A 16,317-nucleotide genomic window follows, 5' to 3' on the forward strand; every position below is an offset into this window, starting at 1 on the left:
CATATTGGCCAGGCCACCGGGGATAACTCCCCTACTCTTCTTCAAAATAGTGCCTTGGGATCTTTTACGTCCACCTGAGAGAGCAGACGGGGCCTCGGTTTAACGTCTCATCCGAAAGATGGCACCTCCAACAGTGCAGCACTGGAGTGTCAGCCTAGCTTTATGTGTGCAAGTCCCACAACCTTCTGAGTCAGAGGTGAGTATGCTACCCACTGAGCCACAGCTGATTCTTGAGAAGAAGATTGAACAGTCTGGGGCTCTTTTCTCTAGAAAAAAGGCCTAGGTTGACCTAGTGGAGGTCTTTAAAATTATGAAGGGGTTTGATAGGCTAAACATAGAGATGTTTCCATTTGTGGGGGAGACCAAAACTAGAGGCTTTATTATAAATATAAAATAGTCACTAATAAATCCAATAAGGAATTCAGGAGGAATTTCTTTACCCAGAGAGTGGTTAGAATGTGGAACTCACTACCACAGGGTGTAGTTGAGGTGGCAGATGCCTTTAAGGGGAAGCTAGATAAGTACATGAGAGAGAAAGGAATAGCAGGATATGCTGATTGGATTAGATGAAGTAGGGTGAGAGGAGGCTCACGTGGAGCATAAATACTGGCATGGACCAGTTGGGCCGAATGGCCTTGTTTCTGTGCTGTAAATTCTGTGTAACTCTTGCTCACCAGCCTCAGTAGATCCTGGCATGTTTACCTTGGGGTTGCAGCCAGCGACATGATATCCATTCAATGGGATCTGGCACCTTAAGGAGCTAATGAATGCAACTCATGTGAGGGTTACTTAAAAGCAGTTAGCATGAGATTGTTTGAACACCGTGCCCCTGAAATTCTCCCCGTCTCTGGCGTAACTGGGGTAACCCAGCCAGGCTTCTGCTGTTTCTTGGGAATTTCCACTGGAGATACAGCGGGAGACCAGGAGAACCCTCATAGAATTCCTTGGCCCAGGTCTTTAATCTTTAAATTGTAAACAAAACCACTCGTCTGTGAAATTAGTACAAATATTTTCACTCATTTGGATTTACAAATATGCAACCTCTAAACTGTCAGCAGTGCCTGAGGAAGTGTGGTTGCCAGGCAACAATGGACTTGTAGCAACAGGAACTTTACATTGTTTAACTATCATATCATTAATACTCATTCATAGGAACCCAAGGAGAAACTGCCATGTTAAGCTACTGTGTGCACTCTCTTCATCCTGTTGTTTAATTTTGATGGACAGGTTGCATAAACCTGGTTTGTATTCCCTTGAATTTAGAAGGTTTAGAGGGGTGATCTGATCGAGGTGTTTCAATGATAAAGGGATTCAATAGGGTAGGTAGAGGGCAACTATTTCCTCTGGTGGGGGAATCCAGAATAAGGGAACACAATCTTAAGTTAGGCCATTCAGGAGCAAAATGAGAAAGCACTTTTTTCATACAAAGAGTAGTGGAAATCTGGAATTCTCTCCCCCAAGAGGCTGTGGATGCTGGGGGTCAATTGAAATTTTCAAGACCCAGATTGATAGATTTTTGTTGGGTAAAGGTATCAAAGGATATGGAGCAAAGGCGGGTAAATGGAGTTGAGGTACAGATCAGCTATGATCTAATTGAATGGAGGAACAGGTACGAGGGGCTGAATGACCTCCTCCTGTTCCTATGGTCCTTTCCTTCTGGTGCCTGTGCGCTAATGCTTTGCTCCTAATTAGTTACTGTTTCTTAATATACTTTTCACACTGTCAGCAAAATGCCCAGGTTAACATGCTAGTCCAAAACACAGGACAGACTCCAAAACACTGGGAAATGTGCCAAATAATATGTCAAAAAGCAACAATTTCCCAGAGAGGCCACATTCCCAGACCTACCTTGAAAATAAATCTCAGGCCTGCTTCATGTAGATTGCGCATCCAATGTCTACCAGGCCCAGACCAGAAGCTCCCTCACATGCTGGCATTGGAGGGGGTGCATTGATGCCGGGGAATTGTCACTATTAAGAGAAGCAGCGACATCTGTACCCACTAGAGCTGGGCACAGGCTCAGCTGGGCTGCTGGTCTGTGACAGCAGGTATCTTAGTCCCAATTAAGCCCTCAAAGCCCTGAGCTCGGGTGGTCCTCTCTCTCTCTCTCTCTCTCTGTCTCTTTCTCCCCCTCCCTCTTTGTCTCTCTCTCTCTCCCTCTGTCTGTCTCTCTCTCTCCCTCTGTCTGTCTCTCTCTCTCTGTCTCTCTCCCTCTGTCTCTCTCTCTATCCCTCTTGCTCTTTCTATCTCACTCCACACTTCTTATCCTCCTGCTGTGCTTCTGGCCATTTCAGCTCCAGCAGCCTTTTAACAGCTGCAGTCTTCCCCAGTTTCCCTCCCTCCCTCCCAGTGGCAAACTCCAATCGTGCCCTACATGCAAAGTCCTGCCCCACCATTTCTCCAATGATCTCAGGAAGATCCTGCCCTCAGTGTGTGGGCTGAGGTACTGTGCTCCAACAGAGAGTCGTCACCTTCAGCAGAAATGGGGAGAAAATTGTGGTGGGAAGGAGATTAAGGGAACATTCTGGAGACCCAGAGGTTTGGCTGGGATCTCTGCTGGAAATATCAGCTGGGACTGGACACTCAGTGGGACCACATGAATCATGATTTTTTTTATGGTTGAAAAATTAGCTGCATATGTTCTCAAAGAAGCTAAAGGAGGAAGATGGGGTAGAGGGTGACTGCAGGCTGTAAGTTTTGCTTCTGCCTCTTGGTTCACGACAGTATCCCATTGCATAAGCAGGGTGCCTCTCTGCCTCTCCGCCACTCTCTCCTCCTTCAAAACGCTCCTTAAAACCTACCTCTTTGACTAAGCTTTTGGTCATCTGTCCTAATATCTCCTTATCGGAACAGGAGGTGGCCATTTAGCCCCTCGAGCCTGTTCCACCATTCATTGAGATCATGGCTGATCTGTGACCTAACTCCATATACCTGCCTTTGCCCCATATCCCTTAATACATTTGGTTGACAGAAATCTATCAATCTCGGATTTCAAATTAACAATTGATCTAGCATCAACTGCCGTTTGCAGAAGAGAGTTCCAAACTTCTACCACCCTTTGTGTGTAGAAGTGTTTCCTAATTTCACTCCTGAAAGGCCTGGCTCTAATTTTTAGACTATGCCCCCTTGTCATAGAACCCCCAACCAGCAGAAATAGTTTCTCTCTATCTACCCTATCTGTTCCCCTTAATATCTTGAAAACATCGATCAAATCACCCCTTCTAAATTCAAGGGAATACAACCCTAATTCGTGTAATCTCTCCTCGTAACTTAACCCTTGAAGTCCGGGTATCATTCTGGTAAACCTACGCTGCACTCCCTCCAAGATCAATGGCCCTGAAATTAGGATCGGGAGCTTGCCGCGCGTGCAAGCCCCCGATGTGCACTCACCCGGCGCGCCGACATCTGAAGCCCGGGCCTGCTTGCATTTCCTGTCACTGGCCCGGTTCAGATGTCGGCGCGATGTGCTTACCTGATCCAGCGGCGTAGTTAGTGCGATGTGCTGGCTGGGATCAGGTGAGCACTGTGCAGTCAATCAGGGGAGGGGAAACTCATTCATGAGTTTGAGAATAAGAACTGTCAAACTCATGAAAAGTCTGGGCTGCCAAAACACTACTTAAACTTTAAATAAAATTTAAAAAAAATCCCACTGATTATATTAACTATAAATAAGTTTAAAAAAATATTTTAAACAATTAATCAAATTTTTGAAAAAAATAAATTTTTTAAAAATAGGGTCTAAAACTAAACTTACCTTACTGTAAATTCTTTAAAAATAATAAACCTGTGGAAATTTTTTTTCTAAATTGTACTAAAAGACCACTTACCTGTAAAACTAAGTACTTACGTCTGGTTTTTCCACGCGTAAAAACCGGAGGCCTTTACACTCGGGCAACTCTGGGGGAAAAAAAAGGAATTTCACTGTGCACACGCTGCCTGTGCAGTCGCACGTGTTCTGCCTCTTAACCCCTTGGGTCAGAGGACAGGAAATGCCGGTTTTCAGCGCATGCGCTGTGCATGCTGAAAACCGGCAATTCCTCCGGGCACACGCGTGAGTACCCCGTCCGTACTCATGCGTTGTGACAGGAATTACTGGGCCAATATATCCTTCCTAAGATGTGGTGCCAGAACTGAACACAGTACTCCAGGTGTGGTCTAACTCGTGCTTTGTATATCTGTAGCATGACTTCTAACCACTTGTACTCTAGTCCTCTAGATATAAAGGCCAACATTTCATTAGCCTTTTTGATTAATTTTTGTACCCATCCATGACATTTTAATGATCTATGTACTTGGATCTCTTATGTGACTTGGTGTCAAATTTTGTTTGAGAATGCTCCTGTGAACCGCCTTGGGACGTTTTACTATGTTAAAGGTGCTAAATGCAAGTTGTTGTTACATTAATGATTCAGTGAAGGGGGAGAGGGGGTTGGTTAATTCAAATACTGAGCCTGGATATGACTGCAGGTTTCAGCATAATCAGAGCCTGAGTCAGTGTTCACTGCACTAGATGGCGGTCTCTTCCATGAGCCAACAGCTCCACATGTGAAAAAGCAATTCCTCAAAGTTAGCCCGACCCTTCCTCAATTTGCTCTCATCCCATCGCAAATCTTTATCCGCATTTTGCACAGAATAATCTCTCAAGATCCACATTACAAAATCTCTACGGTTCTCAAATCCTGAATTGCATCCTCTCATTAATCTTTCTCCCAGTGAGGATAAATTGAAGCTTCGTCAGCCTCTCTTCACAGCTCAATGATCTAACAGCTGAGATTATCACTGTTGCCTCTCTCTCTCTCTCTCTCTCTCTCTCTCTCTCTCAGCCCTTTCCACTTTCTCTATATGCTCAGCTGGCCATTGTTGATGCAGGTACAGTTTGACTGCACTCCCAGTTTGTAGAGCTATCTGCATTGGCAGCCCTGAGTTTATGAGGGTAAATTTTCCAGTTATTTGCTGCCAGTACAGGGCCTTACCCACCAGAGCTGGGTATGGACAATTGGAAAAGTTGCCTTGCCGGTGAGAGTAAAGCTCTAATTATCTTACACACTGCCTCATCAGTAGCCTCAACCGCAGCAGAAGTGCTGTACAGTAATTCATAGAATCTTACAGCATAGAAGGAGGCGATTCAGCCCATCGTGCAGAAGGGCTCAGGTTCCATTCCTAGTCTGTCCTAAGGTCACAGCTGGGGTAGCATTGGGGTACTGCAATCAGTGCCCCGGGTTAGAGTGCGGAAAAATTTCCCAGAGGTCCCGTTCCTGATTGCTGTCCATTACCCCTTCCTGGGAAGTGCATGTGTGGGGATCCGGGTGATGATAGGATTCGGTGGGACTGTACTGTCCCTCACAGTTGAGTGAGGTACAAGAGGGCTGCCAGTGTCTTGTGACACTGTACCCCACCACGAGTCAGCATCTTCAGGGGAGGAACCTGAAAGTGGGGGAATAAAATACAAATTGTTTTTCCTGCCTATTCCCTAGCTCTTAATCGCAGAAGAAAGAGAGAAATAATCTGACTCAGATTATAGCAAATCCGGGTGGAAATGCAATGGCCAAGGCTCATTACGCCACCTTCTCCTGTCTGTGGAGCACTCTCCTGGATGCTATACTGTATGGAATCCAATCTCTGTACATGGGAGTGAGCCTGCGTTTGTTGACTGAGGAGCATGTTAGAGCTTGTACTACAGCAAAGGCTCTGACTTGTCGCTAAGTATTACCCAGTACAAATCTCCAGGGACTTTCGTCATCCTAACTACACGTTGGTTACTTTTGCAAGATGTCTGCTCTTGTTGTAGGAGATTATTTGTGGTGTTACGCCATGTAATATACAAAAACAATTAGAGGAATAATCTGAATAATTAGACAGACAGATCAGTATAGACGCACACACAGAAGCGTTGACAACTCTTCTTGAACGTAAAGCTGAAGGTTTGATCATGTGACTTCTGTGGTGTATGTGCCTTTAAGAGCAATTATGGTGTATGTGCCTTTAAGAGCCCCAGGTGTGCGTAATGCCGGTAATTGCCACTTGGGCTATATAAGCCTGTGTATTGTGTATATCCTTTAGAAACCCCCCCCAGACTTGCTTAGTAAATACCTATGAACCAACTCCTGTCTTCAGTGTCTTTATCTACACACGGACACTACAGTGGCGACGAAGTGGAAACGGACTTACCTGCAATTCGGCAGCACCTCAAGGACATCGATTCCTCCAGCGTCCAGAAGACTCAAGGAAGTAAGAGAAACTGTTGTTTCACCAGCTGGCCAAGCTGGTGACAGGTACTGCGCTAATCCTTCCTGGGCGTCAGGCTGGAGCTCCAGCGGTGGGCTCTACAGCTGAGACAGGCAGCGAAATCGGAGGCAAGCAATAACGGACTGGAAGGGTGCACTCGAGAGACGGCTGGCGCGGCAAGCAGGTCAGCGTTTAGACCTCCATCGGGAACGAGTCTCCAACAGTGAATAAACGGAAACCACAGTAAAACAGCGTTGTTATCGGTAGCAGCGGCGGGAAAGCGCGGGAAGCGCCATATCGTTGCTACAGAGAAAAAAAAAAGCGCGGGAAGCGCCATATCTTTTCTGAAATGCCTAAATCTGGTAATATTGAGGCTTTTGATGGCGAAATAGAAGATTGGACCACATACGTGGAAAGAGTAGAGGTTTATTGCACTGCAAATGGAATAACAGATGAAAAAAAAGCTTCAGTACTTCTGAACTTAATGGGCGCGAATACATACGGGCTGTTACGAAATTTAATCACTCCAGCCAAACCAAAGGACAAGACTTTTAAAGAAATTGTTGATACCCTGCAGGAGCATTTAAACCCAACACCGCTGCTGATAGCGGAACGATTCAAGTTCTTCAAGAGAAATCAACACAAGAATGAAAGTAACGCTGATTACCTAACCGAATTAAGAAAGCTATCAAAGTACTGCCAATTCGGAGCAGGACTATCGGATTATCTTCGAGACAAATTTGTTTGCGGTCTCTTAAGTGAAGGAACACAAAAAAGACTGCTTTCTGAAAAAGATTTAACATTGGACAAAGCTTTCAGTATGGCTGTATCATACGAAGCAGCAGCAAAAGGAGCTGCAGAGATACAACAAGAGACACAGGACTTCGGCACCCATAAAATGACACAGGAGTTCGGAAGATGTTATTGCTGCGGCAGATCCACCCATAACCAGAGGGACTGCTGGTTCAAGGGCAAAGCATGCAGGCAATGTGGTAAGATTGGACATATTGCACGGGTATGCCAATCTGGACAAAATAAATCCACTGACAGAAAACAAAAAATCAATAAAGAAAAGTACAGGAAGGTACAAATGATGACGGACAATAGCTCCGAAGACCAGAATAGCGATAGCGACTCCGGAAACAAGAGACTAAGCTGTCTCAAATTACATAATGTACTTGCCAAAGAGGATTACCAAACCATTTGGGTTACCCTCACAATAGCAGGGTCCCCAGTTAAAATGGAGCTAGATACAGGATCAGCTCTAACCGTAATAAATCGACGAGATTACGAGAGGCTATTTTCGCATATACCTCTAAAAGACACATCCATTATCTTAAAAACATATACGGGGCAGAAAGTCTACCCCAAAGGAAAAATAAGGGTGCCTGTGGTATACAACGGCAAAGAAATACAAAAGTTGTATTTATACATTCTACAAGATGGTGGTCCACCGTTGTTGGGACGTGAATGGATAAGGAAGATACGTTTAGACTGGCACTCCATTCAGGCACTGACGGTGACCAGTAAGGAAAAAAACAATGATGACATCATACCTGAACGATTAAAAGACATCTTGGCCAATGCCAAAGAAGTGTTTCAAGAGAAACTAGGAACCTTGAAAGGCATCACCGCCTCAATAAAAGTGGAAGATACAGCAATTCCAAATTTTTTTAAGGCAAGACCGGTGCCATACGCAATACGTCCGGCAGTCGAGGCAGAGCTGAAGAATTTGGAAAAGGCAGGCGTATTATCCAAAATAGATTGGAGCGAATGGGCAACACCCATCGTTCCAGTCATGAAAAAAACATTGAAAAATAACTCTGAGGAACAGAAAAAAATTCGCATTTGTGGGGACTTTAAGGTGACTGTAAACCCGGTCCTTCACACGGTACAGTATCCTCTTCCGAGGATAGAAGATATTTTCGCCTCACTATCCGGAGGGAAACGTTTCACAAAAATTGACTTGGCACAGGCATATCTACAGATGGAGGTTGAGGAGACCTCTAAAAAGTATCTCACAATAAACACACACAATGGCCTGTACCAGTACAATCGACTGGTTTTTGGAATAGCATCAGCTCCAGCTATCTGGCAAAGAGCTATGGAGCAAGTCCTGCAAGGGATTCCGGGGACTCAATGCTACCTAGACGACATCCTTATAACAGGAGAAAACGACAACGAGCACCTTGCCAATTTGGAGCAGGTGCTCACTAGGCTGAAAGAACGGGGCCTACGAGCAAATCGCCCCAAGTGCGAATTTTTCCAAAATCAGATATCATATTGTGGCCACATAATTAATAAGGAAGGGTTGCATAAGTCACCTGAAAAAATTGAAGCAGTTATAAAAGCCCCAGCACCTGAAAATGTTTCACAATTAAGGTCATTCCTGGGATTAATAAATTACTATCATAAACTTTTACCGAACTTATCAACTATTCTACACCCTCTTAATGATCTTCTACAGACAGGAGTGATTTGGAAATGGAACGAAGACTGTAAACGTGCCTTCCATAAATGTAAAGACTTAATCACATCCGAGAAAATTTTGGCTCATTACAACCCATCACTACCAATCAGACTGGCGTGCGATGCATCCCCTTACGGCATAGGAGCGGTATTGTCCCATAGATTCCCTGATGGCTCGGAACGGCCGATAGCTTTTGCGTCACGCTCATTGAACTCAGCTGAGCGTAACTATGCCCAGATAGACAGGGAAGCACTCAGCCTGGTATGGGGAGTGAAGAAATTCAACCATTACCTACACGGACAAAAATTTACCTTGCTGACTGACCATCAACCCCTCATCTCCATATTCAACCCTAAACAAGGTGTCCCCATTATGACGGCACAAAGACTACAGAGGTGGTCCCTTTTTCTAGGGGCACACCAATACAACATTGAATACAAAGGGTCAAAACAGCATGGGAATGCTGACGGTTTATCACGCCTACCGTTGCCAACGATAGAAGAGGCACCTACAGTAGACCCAGTAGAGATATTCCACTCTACCATAGTGGAATGTCTACCGGTGACAAATTCTGCCATTGAAAGGGAGACAAGAAATGACCCTACTCTCTCACGGGTCTACGATTTAACAGTGAAGGGATGGCCAGCACATGGCGAACCATTGTTGCCAGCATTCTCGCAAAGAAGAGAACAGCTGTCAGTGTGCCGAGGAACCTTGATGTGTGGATCCAGAGTGGTGATTCCACCCAAACTCCAGGATAAAGTGCTAAAGGAGCTTCACGAGGGGCATCTGGGTGGAGTGAAAATGAAGAACCTAGCTAGGGCGTTTGTATGGTGGCCAGGTATCGATGGAGACATCGAAGACATGACCAAGAGCTGCCTAGGATGCCAGAAGGTCCAAAATGCTCCGCCACAGGCCCCTCTACATCCATGGGAGTGGCCCTCATCTCCCTGGCAAAGGGTGCACATCGACTTTGCTGGTCCATTTATGGACTCAATGTTCTTAATCGCAGTTGATGCACACTCCAAGTGGCCGGAGGTAATAAAGATGTCCTCCACCACCACGGAAAAAACCATCACAGTATTAAGGACCATATTTGCCAGGAGTGGGCTGCCGGAGCAGATATGTTCTGATAATGGACCGCAATTTGTGTCCGAAGAATTCAGAAAGTTCTTAAAGAATAATGGGGTAAAGCACTACACGTCCGCCCCATACCATCCCGCCACCAATGGATTGGCTGAAAGGTTTGTCCAGACCTTCAAGAAGGCCATCAAGGCCATGGGTAATGAAGACATAAAACTTCAGCACAAGGTGGATAACTTCTTATTTGCATATAGGAATGCAACGCATATGGTTACTAACCAAACTCCCGCCATGATGTTCTACAATAGAAACCTAAGATGCCGGCTGGATTTGGTCAAGCCCAACATCCGAAGGGACGTGGAGAACCGGCAGTTTCAGGGCATGAATGAAAGGCCAACTAGGGCCTTCCAGATAGGCCAACCGGTTTTGGCCCGGGACTACCGTACCGAGAAATGGCAGCCTGGAACTATCTGCACATGATTAGGACCACTGATGTATACCGTGGACATCGGAGACAGCATAATAAGGCGCCATGCTGACCAAATCATCAAGTCATCCGAAAAGGGACAACCTACACCACCACTCTATACATCTAACGATGAAGTAGAGATACCCATATCTACCTCCGATCCGGTGATACTGGAGCCCGATGAACCCGACACTGGTCTTCAAGCCGAATCAGTCTTGCCAGAAGAACCTACTACACCACCAGAAACTACTACACCCCCGAGGCGTTATCCGGACCGAGTCAGGAAGCCTCCTGAGAGACTAACTTATAATTAATTAATACAGCAATGTATATTATTTTGCATATAACATGTAATTAATAATTACTTAAAATATGATGTACTAGTTAGCTAGAAGGGGAGGAATTGTGGTGTATGTGCCTTTAAGAGCAATTATGGTGTATGTGCCTTTAAGAGCCCCAGGTGTGCGTAATGCCGGTAATTGCCACTTGGGCTATATAAGGCTGTGTATTGTGTATATCCTTTAGAAACCCCCCCCAGACTTGCTTAGTAAATACCTATGAACCAACTCCTGTCTTCAGTGTCTTTATCTACACACGGACACTACAACTTCGATCACACAGTATTCCAGATCTGAGATAAAGGCCAACATGCCATTAGCCTTTTTGATCACTTTGTATACCTGTCCACTAGCTTTTAGTGATTTGTGTACATGGACACCTAAATCCCTTTGCTCCTCCACAGTTCCTAGTCTCACACCATTAAGAAAATATTCTAATTTGTCTTTCTTGGATCCAATGTTGATGACCTCACACTTCCCCATGTTGAACTCCATCTGCCGCAGTTTAGCCACTCACTTAGTCTGTCTATGTCCCTTTGTAACTTTCTGTTCCTATCTACACAACTTACTGTGCCTCCTAATTTAGTGTAACGAGCTCCGGCACGGCAACAGAGCCCCAGGTGGGCAGAGGAAACGCTTCAAGGACACCCTCAAAGCCTCCTTGAAAAAGTGTAACATCCCCACCGACACCTGGGAATCCCTGGCCCAAGACCGCACAAAGTGGAGGAGAAGCATCCGGGAAGATGCCGAACACCTCGAGTCTCTTCGCCGGGAGCAAGCGGAAGCCAAGCGCAGGCAGCGCACCCCACCCACCTGCCCCTTCAACCACCGTCTGCCCCACCTGTGACAGAGACTGTAGGTCCCGCATTGGACTAATCAGTCACCTGCGAACTCATTTTTAATGTGGAAGCAAGTCATCCTCGGTTCCGAGGGACTGCCTAAGAAGAAGAATCTGCAAACTTGGATATTCAACACTCTATTCCTTCATCCAAGGCATTGATAAATATGGTGAAAAGCTGAGGCTCCAGCACAGATCCCTGGGGAATGCCACTCGTCACATCCTGCCAATCAGAGTACGTACTCTATGTCTCCTACCTCCCAACCAATTACCGGGTTACTCGCAGCAGTGTCCGGAGATTAATCTATAATTCCTGGAGACTCCAGGAGAATCCAGCAGGTTTGACAACCCTAACTGACTCCTCCTCTGCAGAGGGCACTGACCCTTGCTGGGTCTAGATTCAAGGGTACAGGGAGTCCTCCAGCAGGGTACCCAAGTAGCTAGTTTTTGCCAGTCCTCACATGACATCCAATTTCTAGCAGGGGCCTTTAGATCAGGAGAGAGAACTTCAGATGATTTTTTTCCTCTTCCCCCCTCTGTAGCCCCAGGACACTAAGGCTAAGTTCTGCTGGCCAAAACCAGCTAACTCAGCACAGGCTGGGGATTGAACCAGGGACCTCAAGCTGTGTGGCTTCAGTTGCATACAGGGCAGTGCATTCACCCACGGAACCAGACGGGGGAGTCAGGCAACACCACGTTCTGAGAAATTAACATTTCTGCCAATAGTTTCTAACTTTAGGTGAAATACAGACAGGCCATAACATTAGAGAAAGCAGCTCTCCAGGGGCTCTGATCCTGGTCTGCCTTTTGCTAAAGGAGTTCCTCTGTATTCCTGGACAGGTTTGACTTGTTTCCTGTGTTGTCATCAATCAAAATGCATCCTCTCAGTTTGCAAAAGGTGTTATTATGCTGGCGTGGAAAGAAGTACAGTCAGTTAAGATCTGTCTGTGAGGAATGTATTAAAGCCCTCAAACTCCCTTTATTGCAGCAGAGGGATTGTGATTCTGTCACACCCAGGTACAGGTCTCATAAACATTTTACTACAAGACCTCAGTCACTGCTTGTATCTACTAAACCATTTCCTAACCATCGGCTAACTGTGCTGCAGGTCAGAGAACTCACTCTGTAACCCTCCCTCCATCGCTACTTCTCTCAACACCTTTAAAACGCTCCTCAGAACCTAACTGTTTGACTGCCTAGCTCTCCCACCAATGCTCACAATCTGTTTTCTCCTCGGTGAAGCACCGTGGGCTCTTTGTTGTATTAAGCCATGGCTCAGTTGGTAGCACTCTCGCCTCTGAGTCAGAAGGTTGTGGGTTCAAGTTCCACTCCAGGGACTTAAGGACAAAATCTTGGCTGACACTCCCAGTGCAGTACTGAGGGAACGCTGCACTGTCGGAGGTGCCGTCTTTCTGATGAGTTGTTAAACTGAGGCTCCGTCTGTCCTCTCAGGTGAATGTAAAAGATCCCATGGCACTATTTGAAGAAGGAGTTCTCCCCAGTGTCCTGTCCTGGCCAATATTTATCCCTCAACCAACATCACTAAAACAGCTTATTTGGTCATTTATCTCATTGCTGTTTGTGGGAGCTTATTGTGCGTAAATTGCCTGCCACGTTTCCTACATTACAACAGTGACTACACGTCAAAGGTACTTAATTGGCTATAAAGCACTTTGGGACGTACTGAAGTCGTGAAAGGCGCTATAGAATGGCAAGTCTTTCTTTCTTAAAGATGCTTTATAAATACACTTTGTTAGTGGTGCCTGGATGTCCACTGGCATCTGTCACAGGGCGAGGAAGGGTTTGGTTGCAGGGCCTTACCTATAGATGTGCGGTAATCTTATCGCCAACTTTTTTCATTTTTTTTTACCAATTTTGTTTTCTCCCCCAAATGGCCATTGCTGACACGTGAGCTGAGACTGTGAGTGTCCAGGAGAGGAGGTAGATAGAAAGTGCTATGTTTTGGGGTTTTTACACAAGATATTCTACTTAGGTTCAGTGCCATCGGTTACTTCCATAGGTGGATGTCATGTCCCCTATGAACCGGATTGCACCTTTACTGCCAAAAATCATGGTAAATGTAGTAAAGACCATAGAGAACCCTTGCCTTGTCACCAATGTTCCCGCTAAGCTGCACAGCCCTGCAATGGCCTGGAGGTTCTGCGCAGGCCGCTCACTGGCTTTTGCATGGAAGAAACTGCGCATGCACGAAAATTGGGTTGCGCAGCCAGTTAAAGGGACCACGCACAAAGAAAATGAAAGGGAACATGGCTTGTCACTGTACTCCAACTTGGTAAAATATGTCACGTTTCACCACGTGGGCATCACAACTAAACCCTGCCCTGACCCCATGTGTTGCCCACAATGCACACTTTACAGCAGGGGTACAAGTTCCAGGGACAGCAAGGCCATGTGTAACGCCCCTTTACTGCCCGCCTGTGATTGGCTAACTGAGCCAATGGAGCCTGAGACCTTCCTGGTCTATATGGCCCTAGTTCCACACTGGACAGCTTCTTCATCAAACAAGACATTGAGGGAGCCACAATATCTTCCCGTAGTTACGACAAAACCATCTCACATGCCTGTGTCCCAGTAGATGTAACGCCTCCAGCATGAACTTACTGCTGCAAGCCACACGGTGGCATTACAGCGGAGGATTTGGGGTGGGTTGCTCCTGGACTTCAGTCTGCTAGGCAACACCCCCAAATAGGGTCGCCAACTCTGATTGGATGTATTCCGGGAGGTTTCATCACATAACCTCCAACCACCCCACCCCCAACTCACCCGCCATTGGTCGCCTGACACGTCCATCCTCGCAGCACTCCACCTTCCCACACCAATTGGAAAGCGAACAAACTCTCCGTTACCTGATTGGATGATTCTTAACTGTCAGTCAAACAGAATTTTTTCCCCCATCTCCAATATTTTTATAATAAAAAGAAAAAAAAATCTTGCATTTATATAGTGCCTTTCACGACCACAGGACATCCCAAAGTGCTTTTCAGCCAGTGAAATACTTTTGAAGTGTAGTCACTGTTGTAATGTAGGAAACGCGGAAGCCAATTTGCACACAGCAAGCTCCCACAAATAGCAATGAGATAATCTGTTTTGTTTTAGTGATGTTGATTGAGAGATAAATATTGGCCAGGACTCTGGGGAGAGTGCCCCTGCTCTTCTTCAAAATAGTGCTGTCGGATAATTTATATCCACCTGAGAGGGCAGACGAGGCCCAACAATGGAGAGACCGGGCTTCAAGGATTTCTGACGCTGCACTGGAGGCCTTGGTGGAGGAGGTGGAAAAGAGGAAAGATGTATTCTTCTTCTTCTTTCGTATGGTAGTAGCAAAGCAAATCAAATGTCAATATATGAGTCAGATATCCAGACCAAAGCTTCCGGGGTAACAGCGAGGATATCTTGTAGGCTGCCTGCGAATTTCCTCTGAGGGCAGTGCTCAATGATGTGCTCCAGGGTCTGATTAGGAGTTCCACAGTCACATGATGGGGATGCTTTAATCTTCCATCTATGGAGAAGGTGGCAGCATCTACCATGACTGGGTCTGAGGTGGTTGATGGTTGTCCACTGTTTGCGAGGAAGGTTTGATCATTCAGGTTGTACTGTGGGGTCCTCTATAAGGAATCCATTCTGTATGTAACAGTGCTTCCAAGCATTTCGCCATCAGTCATCAAGGCTGAGGGGAGATCACTGAAGGGCTTCGGCGATGGTCCAAAATGGTATTCTCACACCTAATCCTCCTTCTCACATCCCATTTCCCCCTCATCCCACAATCTCTTCTTGATTTCCAAGCTGCAGATGGTGTAAGCATACACCTCTTGCTTTCCCATCCAACTCCCCTGACCACAATCCCAACCCTTGTGCCTTTCTCCTTTCAGATACCCAAGAACTGCAACCTGGCCAGGTAGTGGTGGAAGAGCAACAAGGCAGTAATGATGAAGAAATACTGTCACTCGATTTCACACCAGCTCAGATACTGACACTGCGTGTAATTTAGAGGATAGCATAGAGGTGGGATCTTGCACATGGTGAGACACCGAGCACAAGTGGCCTGCAGCCAGGGCAGGGGGCAAGGATAGTGCAGGTGACAGCTTGCACATGAGTTCTGAATATATCTCCAGCTCCAGTCTGGAAGGAGCCCACTGCATAAAAGTTCACCACCACAGTCACCTTCACAGCCACTGGCAAGGCAGTCCTCACTCTGCTCTGAGGTTGCAGTTGTGGCTGCAGCAGATGGCAGATTTCAGTGAGGACGTCCTTACTGAAGCGCAGACGTCTCACACATTGTTCCTCACTGAGGTTTAGGTAGGAGAAATGTTCCCTGAACACGATGGGTGGATATGGCCTCTTGCTGAGAGCCGTTTTCCCCCTCCTCCTCCTCCCTCTTCTAGAAGCTTGTCCTGCTCTGCATGGCCTCTGTTCATTCTCCAATTCATGCTGTATTCCAAGAGGAATTCCTACTAGTGCACCCATGTCTGTCATCAGATGGTTTTGCAGAAGCCTTGAATTCAGGAAAAAGTCCTTCAGCACCTGCCACACCATTCCATGTAGACTTTTGCAACTTGAAACAACTATAGAAAGCGCCAAACACTTGCCGAATCGTACCAACAGCCAGAAGAAATCAATCAACAACTAACCTGTAAGTAGTTGATCCCTTTAAATAGCGCTGATTGGGGGGGGGGTCCTTCCTGCTGCTGAATGCGTGTTCAGCTGTGCGAGCTTAAGAGAGGGTGTTAGCTGGAGCGTTGAGCTCCATAATGGCTGTGTTGGCGTCAAATCAGTGTTGCACGCTGATTGACGTCATGATCTGCCTGCTCTGCATACTTCCGGCGGATGCTCACTGCGTGCACTAACGCCTTCAACAATATGGCGATTCGCTCCA

This window comes from Somniosus microcephalus, chromosome 11 (genome assembly GCF_052327205.1).
Source record: "Somniosus microcephalus isolate GS21.2 chromosome 11, FLI_Smic_1.0, whole genome shotgun sequence".
Classification (NCBI taxonomy): Eukaryota; Metazoa; Chordata; class Chondrichthyes; order Squaliformes; family Somniosidae; genus Somniosus; species Somniosus microcephalus.